Below are 19,424 nucleotides of genomic sequence, written 5' to 3' on the forward strand. Positions count from 1 at the left end.
GACTGATGCCAAGGTACATTATAATTAAATTAGCAAACACCAATGACAAAGTAAGAATCTTAAAAGCAGCCAGAGAGAGACGGAAAGTTACCTACAAAGGATCCCCCATCAGATTAGCAACTGGTTTCTCAACAGAAACACCTCAGGCCAGAAGGGAATGAAATTAAATATACAAAGTCATGCAAAGGAAAGGCCCGAATCCAAGAATACTGTATCCAGCAAGGCTATCAATCAAAATTGAGGGGGAAATCGGGAGCTTCACAGACAAAAAAGGACTAAGGGAGTTTATTACCACCAAACCAGCAATGCAAGAAATGCTAAAGAGACTGCTGTAAAAAGTAAAAATAGGAAGGGAAGAAGGAACACAGGCATAAACTATAAAAATGGTGACAAACAAGTACCTATAAATGATAACCTTAAAAATAAAATGGATTAAATGCTCCAATCAAAAGACATAGTGTAGATGAATGGATAAGAAAATATGACCCATATATTTACTGTCTACAACAGACGCCCCTCAGAACAAAGGACTCACACAGACTAATAGTGAAGGGATGGAAAAAGAATTTCAGACAAATGGAAATGAAAAAACAGCTGGGGGAGCAATACTTATATCTGACAAATTACACCTCAAAGTGAAGGCCATACAAACAGGTAAGGAAGGCCACTTCATAATAAGGGAGCAATTCACCCAGAGGATATAACTCTGATAAACATATATGCACCCAATACAGGAGCACCCAAATACATAAAATAACTTCTGGAAGATATCAAGTGAGAGATCAACAGCAATACAGTCATAGTTGAGGACTTTAATACCCCATTAACACCATTGGATAAATCCACTAAACAAAAAATCATCAAAGAAACATCAATCCTAAATGACTCACTATATCAGATGGACTTAATTGACACCTTCAGAACATTTCACCCCAAAGCTATAGAATATACAATCTTCTCAAGTGCACGTGGAACATTTTCAAAGATAGACCATATATTGGGACACAGGCAAAGTCTCTTCAAATTCAAAAAGATAGAAATCATATCAAGCATCTTCTCAGATCACAATGGCATAAAATTAGAAATCAACTACAATGAAAAAAAAAAGAAAAAAACAACAACACAAACACTTGGAGGCTAAATAACATGTAGAAGAAAGCCCACTACATGGGAGAACACATTTGCCAATGCTATTACAGATAAGGGTTTAATCTCCAACATTTACAGGGAACTCATACAACTTAACAAAAGGAAGATAAACAGTCCAATAAAAAATGGACAGAGGACCTTAATAGACACTTTTTGAAAGAGGACATACAGAAGGCCAAGAGACATGAAAACATGCTCAAAGTCTCTAATCATCTGAGAGATGCAAATCAAAACAACAATGAGGTACCATCTCACACCTGTCAGAATGGCTATCATCAACAAATCAACAAACGACAAATGCTGGCGAGGATATGGAGAAAGACGAACCCTTGTGCACTGATGGTGGAAATGCAGACTTGTATAACCACTGTGGAAAACAGTATGGAGTTTCCTCAAAATGTTAAAAATGGAGCTCCCATTTGACCTAGTGATCCCACTTCTAGGAATATATCCCAAGAAACTAGAAACACCAATCAAAAAGGCTATAAGGACCACTATGTTCATAGCAGCACAATTTACAATAGCTAAGATTTGGAAACAGCCTAAGTGCCTATCAGCAGAGGAGTGTATTAGAAAATGGTTGTACAGCCCTAGTTGGTTTGGCTCAATGGATAGATCGTCAGCCTGTGGACTGTAGGGTCCTGGGTTCGATTCCCGTGAAGCACAACTGCCCAGGTTGCAGGCTGGATCCTCAGTGTGGGGCGTGCAGGAGGCAGCCAATCAATGATTCTCTCTAGTCATTGGTTTTCTATCCCTCTCTTCCTCTCTGAAATCAATAAAAATATATTTAAAAAACAAAGACTGTGGTACATCTACACAATGGACTGCTATAAATAAGAAGGAACTTTCACCATTTGCAACTGGATGGAACTGGGGAGTATTGTGCTCTGCAAAATAAGCCAATCAGAGAAAGATAAATATCACATGATCTCACTCATATGTGGAATATAATAATCAATATAAACTGATGAACAAAAATAGATCCAGAGACAAGGTAGCACTGAATAGACCGTCCAACCTCAGAGAGAAGTCAGGGGATCTGGGGGGTTAGAGAACAACCAAAGGACTTTATACATGCATATTAGCATAGCCAATTGACACAGACACTGGAGTGGTGGCGACTTGCCCTCGGGGGTGGGAGTGGTGTGGGGTCAATAAGTGAAAAAGGAGACATATGTAATACTTTAAACACTAAAAAAAAATACACTTTGAATGTGTATTCCTAAAAGGACAACATTGGCCACTTGATTTTAGTCCACATTGAATAAAGAGTGTAAATTGTAAAAGAAAAATAATAATAAAATAGAAGTTAAAACTGGAGATTCTTCCTCACAATAACGATGTGGCCTTAAAAACAATACCTATTGGAGCTCAAATTTTGTCTGAGTGAGGCCCAATGGATGAATGAGTTATCTCTGTTGCAACTCTTTTAATCTTGGAAGTAGCCTACAGACTCAATTTGGGACACAGCAACTGGACTGTTTTGCTTAAAACCCATAATTTAATCTTAGCAATAGTTTCTTTAAAACTATTTAAAATAATGTTTTAGGTCCAGCATCATGTCCAGTGTAGCCACATGTGGAATTATTATTATGAAGGAGCATACATTCTGGTCAAAACTGATGATTTGATATAAATATTTTTTTAAATATATTTTATTGATTTTTTACAGAGAGGAAGGGAGAGAGATAGAGAGTTAGAAACATCGATGGGAGAGAAACATCGACCAGCCGCCTCCTGCACATCTCCCACTGGGGATGTGCCCGCAGCCCAGGTACATGCCCTTGACCGGAATCGAACCTGGGACCCCTCAGTCCGCAGGCCGACGCTCTATCCACTGAGCCAAACCGGTTTCGGCGATATAAATATTTTGTACATAGTATTAATTTCCCTTGGCAATTTCAAACTAACTTATCATACAGTTTCACATGGCATCTGTTAAATTGATCTAAATTTTAGTCATTATTTAAAATATTATATCTTGTCCATAATTGAAATTTGGTAACTCAAGACAAATAAGTTTTCAAGCAATTAATTCAGTGTATGGACACTTTTCTATAGCTCCTTTAAGAAATAATTCTAATTGAATTTACTTTGAAGACACTGTTTTAGCTACTTTGACCAACATGTATTTTAAGTTTTCTCATTTCAACTTATTTACCCAACTTTCAATCATTTCTCCTTTTTTTAAGTTGTAAATGTTATTCACCTTTTAGCAACTACTCTTATTTCATAGCCTTAATACAGACAATTTAAGTCAATACTTTTATCCACAATAACTAACATGAAAGAAAATAAACTAAAATGAAAATCATGAGGCTAATTTAAAAAGAAAATGACACAAAGACTAATACCTATTATATTTGATGTTTATACGAGTCATAAGTTTCATCACTATTTTCTCTAGCTTAGTTTTATTAGCATCCTTTGAGCCACAAGACGCTTTATCTTAATTCACATTATTTCTAACTGAAGGTAATAAAAGCTTATTTTTATCCAACAAAGCAGTGCTTTGTGATTTTGCTTTTTCCCTTATAGAGTCTTTCAGTCTTCTTAATACTTTTCTATCTCCCACTACACAAAAGGAAGTTGAATAATTTCTTTTGAATCAAAGGAATACTCACACAAAACCCCAAGCAATTCTTCATTGCATCTTGAGCCAAAAATAATGCAAAGATAAAGAATAAAATTTAATGTTTTAGTGACATTTTACTGACGTCCATTTTTTAACATAGATTAGTCAATAAAGCAGAATGAGTAAAAGACAGACAGAAGATAATATCATGTCTCACCATCTACTATGCTCTCCTCAATGCACCAGTCACATTATTCATAAGAAAACCCAACCTGCTGGCTGATCTGTCAATCAAAAGAGTATAAAATGCCAAAAGAAAATAATTCTAATTTTGTATGCACATGAATGATGAAATATTCTTCAAAAAAGATGTATTATGAGCCAGTGATTTCCACCTTAATGCTTACAGTATAATATTAGAAAACATCTGTAGCATCTATGAAGGGATTAAACATATCCAAAACAATATTGATCATACAATGTATAATTATGATAATACTAGAGGCCCAATGCATGAAATTCATGCAAGAGTAGGCCTTCCTTCCCCTGGCTGCCAGCACCAGCTTCCCTCAGGCACCCAGGACCCAGGCTTCCCTAGAAGCCCTGGTTTCATCCAGACGGTCATCTGGTCTAATTAGCATATTACCCTTTTATTATTATAGATCACTACTACAGTGATATGATGTCTCATGATAGTTGTCAGAGCAGCTCAAATAATTGCAGTAGTCTCTTTGTAGATCTTAGGCTTGTTGATGGTATTTATTTAAAACTGTTTAAATTGTTCTAATACATTAGTATGCAATGCAGCATATCTCCTCAATATATGGGGCAAAGAAACAGTGCACATCCAGGTAATTGAAAGTTCTAAAGATAGTTCTCTGTATTAGTTGGATTACCATATAGCTGAACTTACCTAATTCATGTAAATCTAGATTTAGGAGGTTATACTTTATTTGATCTTTAGTGTGTTGCAATATGTCCAGTAAAACATGCTTGAATATGGTAGCCCAAAGAAAGAACCCAGGCCTTGGGACTTAGAGATAATAGTTTTGAAGTAAATCAAGGCAAAATAGACTTAAAAACAAAGGCTATAACAAGAGACAAAGACAGATCCAGCAATTCTACTTCTGGGTATTCATACTAAGAAACCCAAATACTAATTTGAAAACACTTATACATCCATACATTTATTGCAGCATTATTTACAATATCCAGGATATGAAAGCAACCTATGTGTTGCTTTCCATCAAAACATTAATAACCAACATATCCATCAAAACATTAATGGATAAAAAGAAATGGCTCATTTATACAACCGAATATGAATCAGCCATAAGAAAGATTAAATCTTGCCATTTGCGACAATATGGATAGACCTAGGGGATATTATGCTAAGTAAAATAAGTAAAATACTCTAAGATTTCACTTATATGTGGAATCTGAAAAACATAATAAACAAAACAGAAACAAACTCATAGATACAGAGAACATTTTGATGGTTGCCAAATTGGAGGGGGGCTGGGGTTTGGGTGAAAAAATGGAAGAGATTAATAAGTACAAATTGATAGTTACAGAATAGTCATGGGAATGTAAAGTACAGCACTGGGAATATAGTCAATAATATTGTAATAACTATATATGGTGTCAGATTTATTGGGGTGATCACTTAGTAAGTTATATAAATGTTTAATCACTATGTGGTACCTGAAACTAATATAAAAATATTATGTGGTATGTCAACTATAATTGAAAAATGAAATATATATTGAGAGATAATAGAAGTTATTTTCCTGTTTTAAAGTTGTATTATTCAAATAATCTTAAAAATAATATTTCAAGGTAAATATTATATGTGACAGCTATATTGATCTCCATAATACAAATGAAAAAAATTGAGACTGAATGAGTTTGTGACTTAACCAGGAATCATAGCAACTCAGCCACAAAGATTTTTCTGGGTTTATTTACAAAAATTGCCCATAGTTTCAGAAAAACCTAGCTGTATAAAATTTCCCCAATCTTCTTTTTAAAATACATCCAAGCCCTAGCCGCTTTGGCTCAGTGGATACAGCGTTGGCCTGCAAACTGAAAGGTCCCAGGTTCGATTCCGGTCAAGGGCACATGCCCGGGTTGTGGGCTCGATCCCCAGTGGGGGGCTTGCAGGAGGCAGCCAATCCATGATTCTCTCTCATCATGGATGTTTCTATCTCTCTCTCCCTCTTCCTTCCTCTCTGAAATCAATAAAAATATTTTTAAAAAAATAAATAAAATATATCCTAAAATTTTGTAAATTTATTATATCAAAGTTCAATTTAACTTGCCTGTTTTGCATGAATATGACTTGGCTTATGTTATACATCATTGAATAAATAACAGGATATTTTATTTTGCCAAAACATAACTTTAAGTTGTAAATGCTATTTTCTGACAGGTATTCTGTAACTTAGGTATTGAACCAGTCTCTCAATATTTTAGCATTAAATAGGAAATGTAAATGTGGATTCATAGCCAGCAGGTCCAATGGGATGTTTTCCCCACCCAGTAGGTAAAACCATCTTTCATACATCCTGATCTCATATATTTTTTTAAGAAAATTTAGAAAACATGTTGTAGTGATTGCAAATTAATACAAAACATTTTGAAACCAGGAATAATATTAATAAGAGAAGTGGTTGCCCTGGCCAGGTGGCTCAGCTGGTTGGAGCATCGGAACATCGTCCCATACACCAAAAGGTTGTGGGTTCCATTCCCTGTCACATAACATACCTAGATATAGATTCAATCCCATTATGTAGAGTAGGCAACAAATGTATGTTTCTCTCTCACAATGATGATCTCTCTCTCTCTCTCTCTCTCTCTCTCTCTTTCTCTCTCTCTCTCTCTCTCCTCCTCTCTTTCCTTATAGTTCTTCATGCAGTGGCTTATCCCACATCTGATTCTGCCATTCCCTAGTATCTGCCCATTAAAGAATGAGACATGTGTTTAGCAAACTATTACCTCATGTTACTCAGAGCAAGAAAAATCACCTTAACAAATGAAAGATAAATAAACTTATTAAAGCATTATGCATTGCTTCCAAGCACCAAATAACAAGAAAGATTCCCTCATAAGAAAATAATGTCTCATTATGACAAATTACTTTTTTATATATACTTTTTTTTTAAAAATTTCAGATAGGAAAGATGAGAGAGAGAGATAGAAACATCAATGATGAGAGAGAATCATTGATCAGCTGCCTTTTGCATCTCCCCTACTGGGAATGGATCCTACAACCTGGGCATATGCCTTGACCCTGACCAGGAATCAAACCATCACCTCCTGGTTTATAGGTCAATGCTCAACCACTGAGCAATACTGGCCAGGCATGAAAAATTACTTTTTATTTTCTATAAATTGTAGGCTGCTGGATTTGTTAAAGACACCAAAGTGTGGAAGTCTTAGTATTATTTTCTTCTCTCCATTATCTTCCCAAAATGACTCTAAATGTTCTTCATTTCTCAGTGCTGATAGTCTGATTGGCATAAGAAAGACTAAGGAATGCTTGAGAAAAACCACAGATGTGGGAGACAAAATAATCAGTTTCATCTGGACTAATTTGTTAAAGCTCTTTACCTTATACCTATATACATTATCAACTATTCTTCTATACCAATTATGGTATCTAATAAAAGAGAAACATGGTAATTAGCTGTACATCTGCTACCCTTCCCATTGGCTAATCAGGGCGATATGCAAATTAACTGCCAGCCAAGATGGCACCGGCAGCCAGGCAGCTGAGAACAGGAGGCTTGGTTGCCCCAGCGATGGAGGAAGCCAAGGTTCCCAGCCTGGGGCTGCGAGGCTCTGAGCTCCTGAAGCAACAGCTCCAAAAGATACAATGTTTCAATTATAGAAGCTATAAGATGGCAGTTAATTTGCATACTCAGGCTCCAAGTGGTAGAGCGAAGCGAAACAGCCCTGAAGCCGCACAGTAGAGAGGCATCCTGGCCCGGGATCAGCGGAGCCTGATGGAAGCCCTGTGTGTTTATCCACCCTGGGAGTGCAGAGGTCCTGTCCTAGGCAGAGGCCAATGGCGAAACTTCCGACTCCTCCGAGAAGTGGCTTGGGGGCTGGAAGGCGGCTCCTCTGACTTCAGTGCTGGAGTTGCACTGCTCCACCAGGAGAGGAGCAGAGAAAGGCCGGAGCCTCCCTCAAGGTGACCCGAAATCCCCACCCACACCAGGCAAGCTGCTGGGACTTTTCGTGGAGGACTCACTTCCAAGCCCAGCCAGTGGCCCTGCCCATCCATGGCACTCCTGGGTGCAGGCCCCAGCCGGATGCTGGGTGGCGGTGGAGGCGCCTTGAGTCCTGGGCTCCTTGCCTGCCTTCCAAGGCTTCCTGCTTTAGGGCCTCACCCTCTCTGCGGTCTCCTCCTCCCCAGCGCCCAGAGCAGCGGACCCACCGAGGGCGCTCCCTGCTGGCGGAGGGGGTGAATGGAGCGGTGGGGACTCCGGGTAAAGGGTCGCCCTGGGGAGGAGTCCTGACACCTCCAAGACCCGCTCCTGTTCAGCAACATCCCCAAGATCGCATGTCTGCACCGCAGGCTGTGGGGCAGCGTGATGGCACTGATGGTGGAGAAGGCGCTGCGCACGAAGGGACTACTGCAGCCCGGGACCTTCTCAAAGGCTTCAAGATGTTCGGCTCCCTCTTCAAGCCCTACATCCGGTACTGCATAGAGGAGGAGGGCTGCATGGAGTACATGCGCAGCCTGCTGCCCGACAACAACCCCTTCCCGGCCTAGGTGACGTGGGCCGAGAAGCACCAGCAGTGCCAGCGGCTGAAGCTGAGTGACATGCACGCCAACCCCCACCAGAGGCTCACCAAGTACCTGCTGCTGCTCAAGTCGGTGCTGAGGAAGAGGGACGAGCCACGTGCCAAGGAGGCCGTCATCACCATGATCAGCTCCGTGGAGTGCTTCATCCACCACGTGAACGCGTGCATGCGGCAGCGACAGGAGCGGCAGCAGCTGCATGGACGGTGATGAGCTGCGCGGTGGTGAGCTGCATGGACGCCTACGAGGTGGTGGAGGGTAGCAACGACGAGGTGGACAAGCTCTTGTAGCAATTTCTGCACCTGGACCTGACCGTGCCCATCCCAGGTGCCTCCCCAGAGGAGACGCGTCAGCTGATGTTGGAGGGCAGCCTGAGGATGAAGGAGGGAACGGACAGCAAGATGGATGTGTACTGCTTCCTCTTCATGGACCTACTCTTAGTGACCAAGGCAGTGAAGAAGGCTGAGGGGACCAGGGTCATCAGGCCACCACAGCTGGTGGACAAGATCATGTGCCGGGAGCTGCAGGACCCTGGCTCCTTCCTCATCTACCTGAACAAGTTCCACAGTGCCGTGGGGGCCTACACGTTCCAGGCCAGCGGGCAGGCTCTGTGCCGGGGCTGGGTGGGCTCCATTTACAATGCCCAGAGCCAGTTGCAGCATCTGCATGTGTAGGAGCACGCGGGCAGCCAGCAGCACCTACAGAGCCTGGAGGAGGAGGAGGAGGAGGAGCAGGAGGACGAGGAGGAAGACGAGGAGGAAGAGGCGGGTGGGGAGAGTAGTACTTCCGCCGCCAGCTCCCCCACCATCCTGCGCAAAAGCAGCAACAGCCTGGACACCCAGCACTGCGCCTCCGACAGCTCCACGGAGACCCTGGCCTGGTGGTGCTGGAGCCCAGGGAGACGCTCTCCTCTATCGAGTTCGAGGGCGGCCCCTTCAGCTCCGAATCAGACGAGATGTCCCTCAGTACCACCGCCTCATCTGTCACACTGACCAGCGAGCTGCTGGCCCTGGGCCCCGGGGAGGGCAGCTCCTGCTCCATGGACTCTGCCTACGGCACCCTCTCCTCCACCTCCTTGCAAGACCTTGCAATCCCAGCCCCTGTGGTGGAGCCAGCGCCCCGGCCCCTAGATTTACCACAGGCCCCTTCACCCCCGCCATTGCCCCGCCTCTGCCGCCACCCCCCCCCCCCCTGTCCAGCTGCTGCCCCGCCTGCCCCACCTGCTCAAGTCCAAATCTGAGGCCAGCCTCCTGCAGCTGCTGGCAAGGGCCGCCACCCAGGGGGCGCCCCAGCCCCCAACCACAGCTTGTCGGAACTCTGCTTGGCTGCCACAGCCACCAGCGCATGAGGACCACCCTGCTGCTTAACTCCCAGGCCTTGAGCACAGTGTGGAGCCGCCATGCCTGGAGGGTGCGGTCCGGGGTGGGCGCACGTGTGCCTGGTGCAGAGGGACTTGCTGGGGAGCCGCCCGCCTTCCTGGCTGGGCTTCAGGCCCTGCGCCCAATGTGGAAGGGCAGGCCCTGAAGGCTGCCCTGAAAGTCACACAAAGACAACCTGCTGCTGGAGGGCAGGCATGCGGTGCTCCGGGAAGATGCCGGAGGTAGGGAAGGAAGGTCATGGAAGGGAACAATTGCAGGAGGAGAACCCGAAGGTTCTGAAAGCAGAGGACCAGCTCCTTGCAGACCTGAACTCTGTGCGGGCCTCTTTATCGGCCCTGGCGGTGGGAGACACAGGAGGAGGTGATGGACCCGGGCTGTGCCCAAGGAAGACTCAGAGAAAGCAACATGTGGACAGGGCCAGGCGGAGCAGGCAGGCCCGTGCGATGCCCGCTGGAGCACAGCCCGACCCCAAGGCGACCACCAAGCCAGGCCCCAGGGAGAAGCGAGCAGATGCCACTCCACTCTCTGGAGAAGACCATTGAGCAGAAAACTAAAGAAACCGATTTTACATCATTTCCCAGGTGGAGAACAGTTGGCATGTAAGCCCCTGACCAGTGCCCAGCCTCTCCTCTGTCGGTCTATCTCACTCTTAGGTACCATGTTCTTTGTTCTCTCTTAACTGCAACTCATTTTTAAACTAGATTGCTTTTAAAAGAAGACTAAATAAAGTTTCCCTTAAGTTATTTAGGTGGTGCTGGGGCTGCTGGGGGCCTGATAGAAGACACAAACACGCAGCGGGGGGCCTGTACCCAGCAGCCCCAAGGCCCACCACCTTGGTGCTGGGGCTGCTGGGGCCCTGATCAAAGACCCGCAGCCCCAAGCCCCGCCATCAAGGTGCTGGGGCTGCTGGGGGTATCAGAGACACAAACCCGCAGGCCCGGCACCCAGCAGACCCAAGGCCTTCGCAGCAGCGCTAAGGAGCAGCAAGCCGAGTGGTAGGAAGCAGCAAGCAGGTGGGCAGTAAGGAGGGAGGGGTCCCGGACTGCGAGAGGGCACATGCTGGGCTAAGGGACCCCTTACCCCTCCCCAGTGCACGAATTTCATGCACCGGGCCTCTAGTGAAGCTATATTCATGCATGCGTGCATGTGTATATATATGTGTGATAACAATAACATCTATTGTGTACTTAATATGTGCCAGGAACAAGAACAAAAGCTTTCACATTGTCTCATATAATCTCCACCCACTCCCTTCCAAAACAAAACTATGTAGTGGCTCTTATGATTATCTCCACTTTACAAAAGATAGAAAGTGGCCTGCCTATAATTATACAGCTAATAATGAACAGACTCATAATTTTAAACCAGTAGGGGATGGTTTGGGGATTAAACAGGACTACACCCACACCAGAGTAACTCTAAATCCATGCTCTTAACTGTCAACCTAATGTGGTTGGTGCCAATTCAACACTAACAGGAATCCCCAAGATGGGGAGCAGTGAAGAAGGAAACCTGATTCAGTTCAAACTGTTCAGTTGTGTTACAGCAAGGCTGTGAGAAGCCCCAGGGGCAAGATGGCCCTGTGGTGAGGATCTTCTCCAGCAAGACAGCTCTGCTCTACTCTGATCTGCTACACCTGCTTTGGTCTTGTGGGCTCAGCTCTGTTCTATGCTTTGATCTGCTCCAGTGAGTCATTTTTGGTTTTCAGCTCCAGCTGGGGTAATGCAGTCTTCAGTGGATAGGGCACTGCACTTCCCAAGCCAGAGGGGGGATGACTGACATAGACAGAAGTCCATCCCCTGATCCTTGATTGGTCTGTCCTTGTGCAAATGAGGACTCAAAATCTTCACACTTTGATTGGTCCTAAAGGCACTGTCTTCATAGAACTGCTTTGATTGGTTGGTAAAGATGCTGATGCGGGGGTGGGGGTGGGGGTAACCCTGTGCAGTTCTGACAGATGGGAAAGCCTCTTTCCTATTGGTTGAAATAGGATTCCAGGAACTCCTTTATAAGGGCTGGCTCAGATGGAACACAGTGCAGGCCTGCAGTTCAGTACAAGCTTCTTCCTTATGTGCAGTTTGCATGAGAGTTCCCTTTGTAGAAATGGCTGCTAGGCTATGGTTTTTGTTTTTGTTGTTTGTTTAATTTGAGCCCAGTTAGCCACCAGGAGCCCTGCTTAGTGGGTATCTTCTTTCTCAGGGTCTGCATAACCACTGTGCTATAATGTTTTGTATGATTTGCTTATTTGACAAGCATTTCTTTTAGATTTTCATTCATGTGGCTAATAAAACGTGGAACAGAGCAGGCCTGTGGCTCACTAGTAACTCATTTTCTTATCATTGATAAGTGTTCTGGATCATCAGAATTCTAATCTCTATTAATGTATTGTCAACTTATAAATAGCCCACATTCTTGTTCTATTCTGAGTTCTTACCAAGTCCACATATGGTAAGATCATAAGCAGTCTAACTAAGCACCTAGATCTAGCAGAAACTATTGTTCTCTCTAAGATATTGTCATGGAAAGGCTTGATTGGTGGAGATTATCTTTTCCCTGCAAACTGGGGCTGCCAATGCTGACTTGTTGGCCCATAAGAATTGATTGAGCAGCTTTGAGCTGATACACATAACAGTATTAGTCTGTCTAGCTATTTGTTCAAAGTCATTCTTTTTTAAAATAATAAAAAGAATATGCATTGAGTATATATTGTGTACCATACACTCTGATAAGCACCTTGCATTTATTATCTCATTTACTGTACACAACTATCCTATGAGGCAAGTGTCATTATTATTCATATTTTACAGCTGGAGCAAGTAAACTAGTAAACTGGGGATGTGAGATTAAACTCAATTCTGACTCCAAACCTACTTTTTTAAAAAAATATATTTTATTGATTTTTTACAGAGAGGAAGGGAGAGGGACAGAGAGCTAGAAACATCGATGAGAGAGAAACATCGATCAGCTGCCTCTTGCACACCTCCCACTGGGGATATGCCCGCAACCAAGGTACATGCCCTTGACCGGAATCGAACCTAGAACCTTTTAGTCCGCAGGCCAATGCTCTATCCACTGAGCCAAACCGGTTATGGCCAAAGCTACTTTTTTTATCCACCATGCATATTATCTGTATTTAAACTGAACCATTTGAAGATTGTCATTTATCTTGACCGATTTCTACAGAGAAGGATGTTATCCTTCAGGAAGGCAAAATGCCTGTTGGCATTTTTCTAGTAGTTAACATTTCTTTTCTAGATGGAAGAAAAGATAAGTCATAGGCAGTAGCACACCTCCTTTAAAACTCTATCACCTGAAGTGGTGTGATTTTATTCTTCTGGGGCTGTGCTTTCTTTCTCTTTGTCATTGTCTTTGGCATTGATTCTTGTTTCTTAACCTGAGTTATTCCCACTGCCTTCCTTCTAATGTCATGGATGAAAACTATCAAAGATTGCACAATTTTTTTTAGTGCTTTGGTTTGAGACATACTGTTTAGAGATATTTCACTAGGCAGACCCAAGAGGAAACCCTTGTGTTCCTTTTGTTTATTTGCAGGGTGTATGCTTAATGTCTTTCAGGAATTTAACAAATAATTACTTAATAATTAGTTTATTTTGTTTGAACTTCTGGTAAGTCTAAGACTCAATACTAACTACAAGCAGCACTGGGTAAAGTCTCAATGGTGGACTCTTTATTCTTATTATTGTTATAGACAATAAGAAAGATGAAAGGTTTATTAATAGTAAATGTTTAAAAGGAACTAGTTATTTCTCAGACTATTTTAAGACATTAAATTATTTCTTTTTTTCTCCAGACTATTGATAGGGGCAGAAATAGAATATTGGGGACCAGCTATAATTATAAGAAATATTAATCATGCTCTATTCACCGTGATTGTTTTGTTCTGATTGATTAAAAAAGGCACATTCTAACCTGACTGGGCGTTGCCCTCCGTACCTGGGAGCTCAACTGGAAATGAGGCCCATCCTCCTCATCAGGGAGCTGCCTATTATCATGGAAAGATTAACAACCTTGTTGCAGAAATCATAGCCTCCAGCCCTTTGAAGACACTCAGCCCTTTGCACACTCGCAGGCTTTTGAAAATCTCCAGCCCACATTATCTGTAAACTGCCCATTTGGCTACCCTTTTGCCTACTTCCCCAAGTAATCTTTGTCCTTCTGCCCAATATAAGCAGCTGGCTTACGGTGGGGTGCAGAGCAGATTTTTGTGGATGACATGCTGCTCTCCCATACTGCTGGCATTATTGGAATAAATGCTCATATATGATTCAACCCTGTCTCTGCTGAATTGGCTCAAGTAGTGATAGGCAGCCCAGACCCTTTGATTGTCTGGTTACAGTATCATTAAGAAAACTCATACCTAGAAAATATTTATCTATTTTTTACAAAAATCTATTTTTACCATTATTTATTTTTAACAAAATTACTTAGAAAGATTTTAGAAAACTGACAGGTTATGGAAACATGCATCATATGCACTATCAACTCTCCTTAAGGGGAAATGTATAGCTTAGACATGGGCATTCGGTATCAGAAAGACCTATCTTTTCTGCAACAAGTGAGTGGAAATGATCCCTAATATGACAAATATGACTAAAAAGTGTGTTCTAAGTATGACATTGCATACTATTATTAGTAGTGATGATCAACAAGCTTGAAAGGATGAAAAAGCCAAAAAGTAAATTGGCTCAATTGCTTTTGGAATGTGGTAGGTCACATTCCCAGTGATGGAGAGGAGAAACCCTTTAATAACAGCTATATTTTATTGACTGCTTACAGTGTGCCTACCCCCTTTGAATCCAACATATTATTTCATTCTCACACCAAAACTATATAGAGGTAAAATTGTTTGCATTTTCATTTTGCAGATGGAAACAACAGCTGCTGCTCTTTTTTAAAAATAATTAATTTAATGGTTGCTACACAAATTGTTTTAAATTCAGGATTCAAAACCAAGTATGTTTTTTAGTATGTATGCACTTAAGCACTTCACTTTACTTCCTTTCTCTAAATTCATCCCCAGATTCCTTCCACTTACTCAGTGTTAGAGTCATATTTCTATCTGTTCCTCTTTGCCTTCAAGACTTTGCGTGTAATGTTTCTTTTTTTGCCAACCTTTGACTGAAAGAAAAACCTATCTGTGGCAGAACTTTTATGTACACTATTTATTCTGTGGAAAGCTCTCTCTCACTCCCTTGAAAAGATTGGCTAGTGCTCTCAGGATATTGTGCATCCTTCTTTTCACACGTTTTAGCAAAGATTTTTGTTTGTTCTTTTCTCTATTATAAACTCTTCAGGTGTAAGTACCATATTCAACTTGTTCACTATTTTGTCCCGAATCACTAACATTGTTTATAAAATATAGTAGGAGCTTGAAAGTATTAGTTGAATGAAAGAGCTAGCTAAAGTGTGGTTCTTTTTATTAATGACTTGCACTTGTTTCTGATTTTCCTGTTAATACTATAATATATGGGAGCATTGGCATGCGTGCTAAATCTCTTCTTTTATTGAAGGTTCTGTCATTTATATCTTTTACATCCTATCTGCAGAACATTGGTGCAAAGTTTTACATATTAAGGTGCTAAGTAATTATCATTGGTCACATCCATTTCTGGAAACATTGAAGAGAAATTATACATAACAAGTTAAAATTAATGTCTCACACAGCACCCAAAATTAGTCTAGTATAAAATGGAGGTTGCTCCATGTTTTCAAATACTACTTATTTTATTTAACTTCTAACAATTTTTTTATTATATAAGTTTCAGGGATATAGCATTATAATTTGGCATCTGTATACCCTACAACGTTATTACTATCACAAGTTAAGATGCAGAAAGGCATATATATATATATATATATATATATATATATATATATATATTAGAGGCACGGTGCACAAAAATTTGTGCACTAGGGGGGAAGGGGGGTCCCTCAGCCTGGCCTGTGCCCTCTCACAGTCTGGGACCCCTCGGGAGATAAGGACCTGCTGGCTTAGGCCTGCTCCCGGGTGGCAGAGGGCAGGCCCAATCCCTAGGTGCAGCCCCTGGTCGGGCTCAGAGTAGGGCCAATTGGGGAGTTGGGGCGCCACCCCCTGTCATGCACAGAGCAGGGCGGATTGGGAGATTGCGATGCCACCCTCAGTCATGCTCAGGGAAGGGCCGATTGGGGGGTTGGGGCACCTCCCCCTGTCACACTCAAGGCAGGGTCGATGGGGAGGTTGCAGTGCTACCCCCTGTCATGCACAGAGCAGGGCTAATCAGGGGGTTGGGGCACTACCCCCTGTCACACACAGAGCAGGGCCCATCAGGGGGGTTGAGGCTCTGTACCCTGTCATGCACAGAGCAGGGTCGATCAGGGGGTTGGGGAGCTCCCCCCTGTCATGCACAGAGCAGGTCCCATCAGGGTGTTGGGGAGCTCCCCCCTGTCACGCACAGAGCAGGGCCGATCAGGCGGTTGAGGAGTTCCCCCCTGTCACTCACAGAGTAGGACCGATAGGGGAGTTGGGGAACCGCCCCCTGTCACAAACAGAGCAGGGCCGATCAGGGGGTTGGGGCGCCACACTCTGTCACACTCAGGGCAGGGCCGATGGGGAGGTTATGGCTCTACCCCGTCACACACAGAGCAGGGCCCGTGGGAGGCGGTTGGGGCACCGCACCCTGTCACACACAGAGCCACAGGGAGATCAGGGGGTTTGGGCGCTGCCCCCTGTCACACTGATCCTGGTGCAGGGAGGCATATTACCCTTTTACTATATAGGATAGAGGCCTGGTGCACGGGTGGGGGCCGGCTGGTTTGCCCTAAAGTGTGTCCTGGATCAGTGTGGGGATCCCCACTGGGGTGCCTGGCCAGCCTGGATGAGGGGATGATGGCTGTTTGCAGCTGGTCACACACCCTTCAGGGTGGGAGTCCCCACTGGGGTGCCTGGCCAGTCTGGGTGAGGGGCTGAGGGCTGTTTTCAGGCTGGTGGGTGACTGAAGCTCCCAACCACTCCTTTTTTTATTATTTATATTTTTATTCTGGGCCAGCTTTAGCTCTGAGGCTTGGCTCCAGCTCTTAGGCCTCAGCTGCTGAAAGCAGGTATCTGGTTTATTTGGGTTCTATAATCAAAACACTGTTTCAACTCCAGCTCAGAGATCCTGGCTGGCTGAAAGCAGGTTTCTGGGGTTTTGTTTAGCCTCTATATTTGTAAGAATGTTTCAAACTGCAAACTCAGAGGCCTGCAGCGCCAGGTGGGGAACGTTGGAGTCCTCCATCACTGAAGCAAGCAAGCCTCATGTTCGCTTCAAGCTGCCTGGCTGCCGGCCGCCTTCTTGGCTGGCAGTTAATTTTCATATTGCCCTGATTAGCCAATGGGAAGGGTAGCGGAGGTATAGCTAATTATCATGTTTCTCTTTTATAAGATAGGATATATATATATATATATATATATATATATATATATATATATATATATGATTTGACCCATGTATGGAATCTAAAAGAAGCAAAACAACAAACAAGCAAAAGAAAAAAGCCCAAATGCTGTGGCTCAGTGGTAGAGCTTCAACCCATGATCCAGGAGGTCACGGTTCTAATCCTGTGCAGCGCACATGTCCAGGTTTCAAGCTTGATCCCCCAGTAGGGGGCATGCAGGAGGCAGCCGATCAGTGATTCTCATCATTGATGTTCTATCTTTTTCTCCCTCTCCCTTCTTCTGAAATCAATTATTTATATATATATCCACAAAATAAAATAAAAATAACCTCATAGATACAGAGAACAGATTAGTGATTGACAGAGGGGAAGGGCATTGGAGGATGGGTAAATTGGAAGGAGGAAGTCAGCTGTGTTGTTACTGTCTTTAGCTACCTATTAAAAGGAAGTAAAGGGAGAGCCAGAAATTGTTAAGGATATTCAGCTGGGAGGCAGAGACCTGTTTGCTTCATAGGGTATCTGGTAATGTCAATTGGTCCCTTTAAAAGATAATTTTACTTCATGATTTCCCTTTTTAACACAACTGATATAAGTATTACATTGCATGTATTTATGCACTTATTCTTTTCAGGTTAAAGAGTTTGTGCCTAGTTTTGTGTTGTTGTTGTGTGTTTGCTTTTTAATGGCATTTCAATGTAAAAATCCATTGTAATACATCTATAGACTGCTTGACCCATAAATATTGATATACTCCAGCATTATGTGCTTTGCCATTTCATTCTATAGGCTCTTTAAACAAAATTATATATATACTAGAGGCCCAATGCATGAAATTTGTGCACTTGCGGGGGGGAGTCCCTCAGCCTGGCCTGTGCCCTCTTGTAGTCTGGGAGCCTTGGGGGGATGTCTGACTGACAGCTTAGGCCCACTAAGCCGTCAGTCAGATGTCCTTAGCATTGACACAGAGGCGGGAGAGGCTCCAACCACTGCCGCTGTGCTCTTCAGCCATGAGCCCAGCTTCTGGCTGAGCGGTGCTCCCCCTGTGGGAACACACTGACCATCAGGGGGCAGCTCATGCATTGAGTGTCTGGCCCCTGTTGGTCAGTGTGCATCATAGTGACCGGTCATTCCACCATTCGGTCATTTGCATATTAGCCTTTTATTATATAGGATACACTGTAGATGAGGCCCCTAGAACCATAAGAAATGCAAAAAAAAATTACTGTTAACTCATTCTTGAATTGCCCCCACTGAAAATCAAATTGTTCCCCTGTGGAGCATGTGCTGCACCTTGGAAACCACTGGGATTGACACTTTTCCTCTCTGAGCTTCATTTCTGAATACATACATATCATGGGAATTGTAATCTCTTCTCTGCCTACCTCACTGGGTTGTCATGAGGAGGTTCTGAGCTAATAAACCTAGAAATGTTTCACCAAGTAAGTGATGTCTAAACAGGAAGGGATTGTTAATTTTAAGCCCATGGATACCCTCACAGGTAGCAGGTGCTGATTAGGGGAGGAGCATATGATTGCTTCCCAGGACTGTAGGTATCGAAGCTTTGCAGAGGGTTCCACAGGCATCAGAGAGGTGGACTCTGGTCAGCAGCCCTGTAGCGGTGGTCGTCCCTGGAGGCGCTGGCTGGGGGGGGAAGAAAGGGGGCGCTGGGGGGCGCTAGGGGGGTGGCGAGGCCGAAGAGGGTGTAACTGTCAAACCTCCCCACTTGGCGCCATTCTTTAAATTGTATGTGGCTGTTTTGCAGCTGTAAGTGCTCAGGGTGGCACTCCAATCTCCTGGAGTGGGGTCGGGGCCGGGCCAGGGTGCGGCCAGGTGGGCTAAGAGGGCAGATTTAGCTGTGGCCCTCAGCAAGGTTCAGTGCACTTCTGCTGCAAAGACAGCACCGCTGTTATCGGGGGGTGGGGGGAATGGGTCTGACAAGGGGAGGCTGGGGGGGGCTGCTCGTGCCTGCCTCCACCTGGGTCTGGAGTTGTAGGGAGAGAGGCGTGCCAGGCCCCAGTGGAGGGGGCCCGGCAGCGGCAGGCAATGGGCCCCGGGTGCCTTGGAAGCACTGACGGGT

The 19,424-nt window shown here is 43.8% G+C and overlaps 1 pseudogene across 1 annotated transcript in view; it reads left to right on the top strand.

The window, feature by feature from the left end:
- LOC308511800 (pleckstrin homology domain-containing family G member 5-like) overlaps positions 1-9,882 on the top strand; it is a 45,072-nt pseudogene extending 35,190 nt beyond the window's left edge. Inside the window, exon 2 of the transcript in view lies at positions 8,258-9,882. The product of the transcript in view is annotated as a pleckstrin homology domain-containing family G member 5-like (transcript). The remainder of the gene's footprint in view (positions 1-8,257) is intronic.
- Positions 9,883-19,424: the final 9,542 nt, after the last annotated feature.

The sequence above is a fragment of the Myotis nattereri genome (genome assembly GCF_964212035.1).
Source record: "Myotis nattereri genome assembly, chromosome: X".
In the NCBI taxonomy this organism is placed as follows: domain Eukaryota; kingdom Metazoa; phylum Chordata; class Mammalia; order Chiroptera; family Vespertilionidae; genus Myotis; species Myotis nattereri.